We start from the raw sequence: 6,000 nt of genomic DNA, 5'->3' as shown, positions 1-6,000 counted from the left end.
TGTTAAGTAAATGAGTCTTCCTATCAATCTTCTATAAGAGGAAGAATCATGAAATGGGGCACTAGAATCCTGAAACAGATGGCTTCCATATGTCATAGGTGTGTTAGAGGGTTTGCAGCCTAGCAAACCAGTATCAGCAAGAATTTCAAGGGCATATTTTCTCTGATTCATAGATATTCCTGTCTTATTTCGGGCAATTTCAAAGCCTAGAAAGAACTTTAAAGTGCCTAAGTCCTTTATCTTGAAGGTATTGTCAAGAAGAGATTTGAGGTTGGTAATTTCCTGTTTGTTGTTACCAGTGAGGATGATATCATCCACATACACGAGGATGACAGTGATGGAGGTTGAGGAAGACCATTTGGTAAAGAGAGAGTGATCTCCTCTAGCTTTATGATAGTTAAGTTTGATAAGGAAGTGAGACAGCTTGGCAAACCATTGTCTGCTTGCTTGTTTTAGGCCATATAAGGACTTTTCAAGCTTGCAGACTTGGTTCTGTGCAGTAGGGGGTAGGCCAGGAGGGAGGGTCATGTATACAATTTTATTAAGGTCTCCATTTAGGAAAGCATTATTGATATCAAGTTGTGCTAGAGGCCAATTATGGATAGATGCTAATGCTAGAAGGAGCCTCACAGTGGTTATTTTAGCCACTGGAGAAAAAGTGTCAATGTAATCTATGCCCTCAGTTTGTGTGTATCCTTTGGCTACTAATCTAGCCTTGTATCTTTCAATGGATCCATCAGCTTTGTATTTGATCTTAAAGACCCATTTGCAACCAATAGGGTTCTTATCTATGGGTAAATCGGTTATGATCCAAGTGTTATTGTTCTATAGGGCTTGTAATTCTTTGTGTATGGCTTCCTGCCAATGAGGGATCTTAATAGCTTGTGAGTATGTTTTAGGTTCAGTTTCAGAGGATATTGAGAGGATTTTATGAAGATATGAGTTGGACAGATTATCATAGGATAGGTAGGAAGATAGGGGATATTTAGATGTGGAAGGCAAGGTAGTTTTGTTAAGCAAGGCACAGTGATAATCTTCCAAGTATGTAGGAAGTTTGGATAGTCTGTTACTTCTTCTCATAGGGGGGGTAGGGTCACTAGTTGCAGGGCATATAGGGGATGCTGAATCTTCATTAGGGGCTGGCATAGTTGATGGCAAAATGTCTTCATAGAAGGTAGTAGAGGGGGGTTCAGGCAGAGGAAGTTGGTTAAGAGAGGAATTGGTTGATTTGGTTGGAGATGAGTATGGGAAGATTGTCTCATAGAAGACAACATTTCTTGTTACCTCTAAGGCTCTGGTCAAGAGATTCATGACTATGTATCCCTTGACACCTTGTTTGTATCCTAAAAAGATGCATTTAGCAGCCCTAGGGTCAAATTTGGTTCTAGAGTGTTTATGAGTGCTTGCATAGCATAAGGATCCAAAGGTTCTTAAGTGTTGCAGATCAGGTAATTTGTTATGTAAGACTTCATGAGGGGTCTGTTGCTTGAGAATAGGAGTAGGCAAGAGATTGATGAGATGAGTAGCATGCTTGATGGCATAAGACCAGAAGATTTTGGGCAGATTACTTTGGATCAAGAGAGCCCTAGCTACATTCAACAAATGTTGGTGTTTCCTCTCAACAACTCCATTTTGTTGAGGAGTATATATACATGAGGTTTGATGATTGATTCCCTTTGCTGTATAGAAGGTTTTCATAGAGAATTCAGGGCCATTATCACTCCTAATGGTTTTGGTTTTGGCAGAAAATTGTGTCTCTATCATGTTAATAAAGTTCTGAGTGGCAAATTTCACAAAGATGAATCTTATTAGCAGTAATAAAGGGGAATTTAGTCTTAACAAGGTCCATACAATTGTGAGAAATATGTCCTAATCTAAAATGCCATAAGCTAGAACTAGGAAAACAAGGTTGGCAAGTATTAGTAATGTTCACATGGTGTTGTGCAGTTGCAGAGTTAAACATATACAGGCCCTTTGAAGCTCTAGCTATACCAATCTTCTTCAAAGATTTCTTCTCCTGAATAAGACAATAGTTAGAATCAAAGCATAGAGTATACGGCAAGTCACAAGTCAGTCTTGAAATTGATAGTAGGTTATATGAAAAATCAGGTAAATAAAGAACATTGTGCAGGGTCAAGTTGGGAAGCAAGGATATAGTTCCTGAAATTTATGAGATTAGCTCATTTCCATTAGGCAGTTTAACCTTAATTGGTCTTATTCTATTATAGGTTTCATAATTTGATAACTTGGAATTGATGTGGTCTGTTGCTCCACTATCCAATATCCAAGAAGTTATTGAGTGATCAAGATGAGAGATACCTGTATCATTTATGTCTGGTGACATAGAAGTGGCAGATAGGATGTTGGGGTGATCAGCATCAGTTCTTTGTGTGCTTTGACTCTGCAGCATGCTCATCAGTCCTTGATATTGCTCCTTATTGAGGCCAAAGATTTTCTCATCTGTATGCTCAGTGTCTTGCACATCATTCTTCTCAGATTCATTTAAGTTTGAGGATTGAGTGGAGTTCACTTGTTCTTCTCTACTAAGAGGAAAATTGGCAGGGTAACCATGCAGTTTATAGCAAGTCTCTGTTGTATGCCCATTCTTTTTGCAGTAGGTACAAAATTTTGGTGGAGTTTGAGTCTTTGTCCAAGATCCTCTTCCATAGCCAGAAGGAGTTCCTCTTCCAGGGGTGCTGTTGGAGTTTCTATTTGTATTGTAGGATCTTCCTGAATATCCTCCCCTTCTTCCATTGCTAGATATGGTCATAGCCTTTGAATCTGGTTCATGTCCATACATCTGCATCTCCTGTTGTACAACAAGGGAGAATACTTTTCTCATTGAAGGAAGAGGGTCCATGAGCATAATTTGGGACTTAACCCCACTATATGCATCATTGAGACCCTTTAGAAATCTAATGATCTTGTCCTCTTCTCTATGTTTCTTGATGTCGCATAGAGCATCACAAGTGCATCTTGGTTCTGGTCTAAAAGTATCCAACTCATCCCATATAATTTTGGTTTGAGTGAAATATTTTGAGACACTTAGGTCACCCTGCTTAAGGTTACCTATAGTATCTTGCAATTCTGCTATCTTAAAGAGATTACCTTGGGAGAATCTCTCATTGAGGTCTTCCCAAACTTCATATGCCTTGTCTATCCAAAGTATGCTTTGAGCTATGGATGGTGTGACTGATCTAATGATCCATGAAGTAACCATGTTGTTGGCCCTTGCCCATGCTTTGTATGAAGGATTAGTCTTGTTGGGCATTGTGATTGATCCATCCACAAATTCCCATTTCTGTTTTGATATAAGACTCATTTGCATAGACCTTGTCCACTGATGGTAATTGTCACCATTCAGTAATGGTGATACAAGAGGAGTGGCAGGGCTTTCCGAGGGGTGTATGTAGTAAGGGTCTTGGGAGAGGTCAGAAGAACTTTGAATAAGAGTGGATGATGGATCCATGATGAATATTTGTTGAATGTAACAGAGCTCTCAAAGAGCTCTGATACCATCAAAGAAAGAAAGAAGAATAACTCTGTTTTGCAATGGATTAACAATCCAAGAATGACAAGAAAAGAATTAGCTATGAATAACCTCAAGATTTGAAGAACCTTTTATTGATGGAATTCTGATCCAAGATCAGTTTATTATACAAGTAAAAGAGATGATCTGAAAACTATCCTAGATCCACTACTTATACTAGGAAGAGGGAAAGCTAACTAACTAACTAACCTACTTAACTAATTATTTATTACAACACGTGCCAATTGGAAAGCTTAACTAACTTACAGATTTTAGCCAATTTGAAAGAGCATAGGCTAAGAATACAAATATAAAACATATTCATTACAACTATGATTGATCGAGTGTTGTGATGATCATATGGAATGATGGCTAGAGACTTTTGATCAGGTTCTGCATCTTTGGTTGATGCACGGTTGGTGTTGTTGCTGTATTTTGTTAAAGAGACTTTATGTATATCAATGAGAACTTGATTGAATCTGTGAGAATTATAGTCTTGATGAAATGCTATGCTTGCTTGTCTTTGAATTATGAATGGTAGAGTTTGGTGAAATGGTGGTGTTTGCTGGTTTCCTGTTGTTTGCTGGTTTCCTTGAGTGTTAGGGTATGCTTGATGAGTTCCTTGAGTGAGAGTCAGCATACATAGTTGTTTTATGTGAGGAGAATTAGGTGTTCTGTTTGATAATATTTGTTGAATGTATGTGACTTTATTCATTTATTTTAAGTGTCTTCATAGTTTAACACATGTCATTAACAAATTTAACAAAAAATATTACAAGAAAACAACAAGAGATTCGTGGTTTTTAGGATTTTCGAATATTTACGGGGTTGAACAACTTTGCATGTTAGGTGGTCGATTTTGTGCAATTTGTAAGGTTAATTTTGAGAAATTGAGAGAAAATAAAGTTTACACTGAACCGAAACTAATATAATTACATGGTTCGGTTCTGCTCAGTTAACCACAAATTTAACGACTCGGTTCCACGGTTTTTCCTATTATTAAAAATTTTGTATCAATTGAAAGTTTAAAATATATTATAAGAGATTTGTTTGTCCATAAAAGAAAAATTACCAATATTATTATAAAGATTATGAATCATATATAGATGAGTAAAAAAATTGAAACTCATAATTGTTTGTTAACAACATATATAACAATTATGTAATTTACGAAGAAAAAAAATGAATTATCATATATATAATAATACAATCCACAATTAATTAGTAACATATATCTATTAGTAACAATATAATTTACAATTTGTAACATATATATCAATTAATAAAATATATAATAGTTACATATATAATTAGTAACACATATAACTATACATGTATGTATAACAAAATATGATATATATTAGTTTCAAATTCAATACCAACAAAGTTGGAAGATATGTTCCAAATCATCAGGACACTGTGAAACAACTTAGTAAGTAATAATATATATAATACTAGCATAGTAATAATTTAGTAACATATATGACAGTACAGTTCACACAAAATTGGTTGAAGAATTTAAACAACAATAAAACATCATTTCATAGTATCTATTTCTTTAATATGTAGTTCGGTTCAGTTTCTAAATTTCTAAAATCATAAACCGAACCGAACATAAATGGTTCCTTAAAAAAATAACTTAACTGAACCGCAAAAATGAACCAAACCATATTTTATAGTTTGATTCCATCGATTTTGCAGTTTAAACTGGAACCGCTTACACGAAGAGATACCATAGCTGTTAACAAAAAAAATGGACTTAAATTGGTGCTTGGATGATATGGAGTTATGGACATAAGAAACAACTACAAGTCCACAATAAATCTAAAAACCACAATAAATCTAAAAAACATACAAGTTTTAACCTATATAAAGTGGTACTCGGATGAAATTAAAATAATTTTTTTAATATTATTGTCAACCTTATAATATTTTAATATTATTCTCTTTTCATAATTGATTTTGATCAATTTTGTTCAATTTAAATTAGTATGATTGTATAAACAATTATAAGGTTGAACAATGTTCGAATAAGTTATTTTCTGATCGAATAGTTGATCCGATTTTCATATGACTACTTATTACTATACAAAAAATAAATGCATCTCTTTTAAAAATATAAAAACATCACTTTCTTTAAATAATAAATAGAAGCACTAATAGAAGGAATTTGGATGAATATTCTTCTTATAAATATTATATTAAAATTATTATTTTGAATAAGATAAAAGAACACTATGAGAAGGTGGCCACAATCATTGGAATAAATGTGGGTTTGTTGCTGAAATGCAAAATCACATCAACAATCCATTCAACAACTAAGAATATTCTTTTTTCTAAAAAATATTCAACCACAACTTGAAAACCCTTTTTGCCCTTTCTATGCATTTGGAGTTCAAACTCATCCCCTCTCTAATTTCTATCCTACCATAATTACATGGTTTATTGTTTAATCAACATATCATGTATCA

Source organism: Lupinus angustifolius, chromosome LG11 (genome assembly GCF_001865875.1).
Source record: "Lupinus angustifolius cultivar Tanjil chromosome LG11, LupAngTanjil_v1.0, whole genome shotgun sequence".
Lineage (NCBI taxonomy): Eukaryota > Viridiplantae > Streptophyta > Magnoliopsida > Fabales > Fabaceae > Lupinus > Lupinus angustifolius.
The sequence above is the reverse complement of the archived record's forward strand: the minus strand, read 5'-3'. Positions refer to the sequence as shown.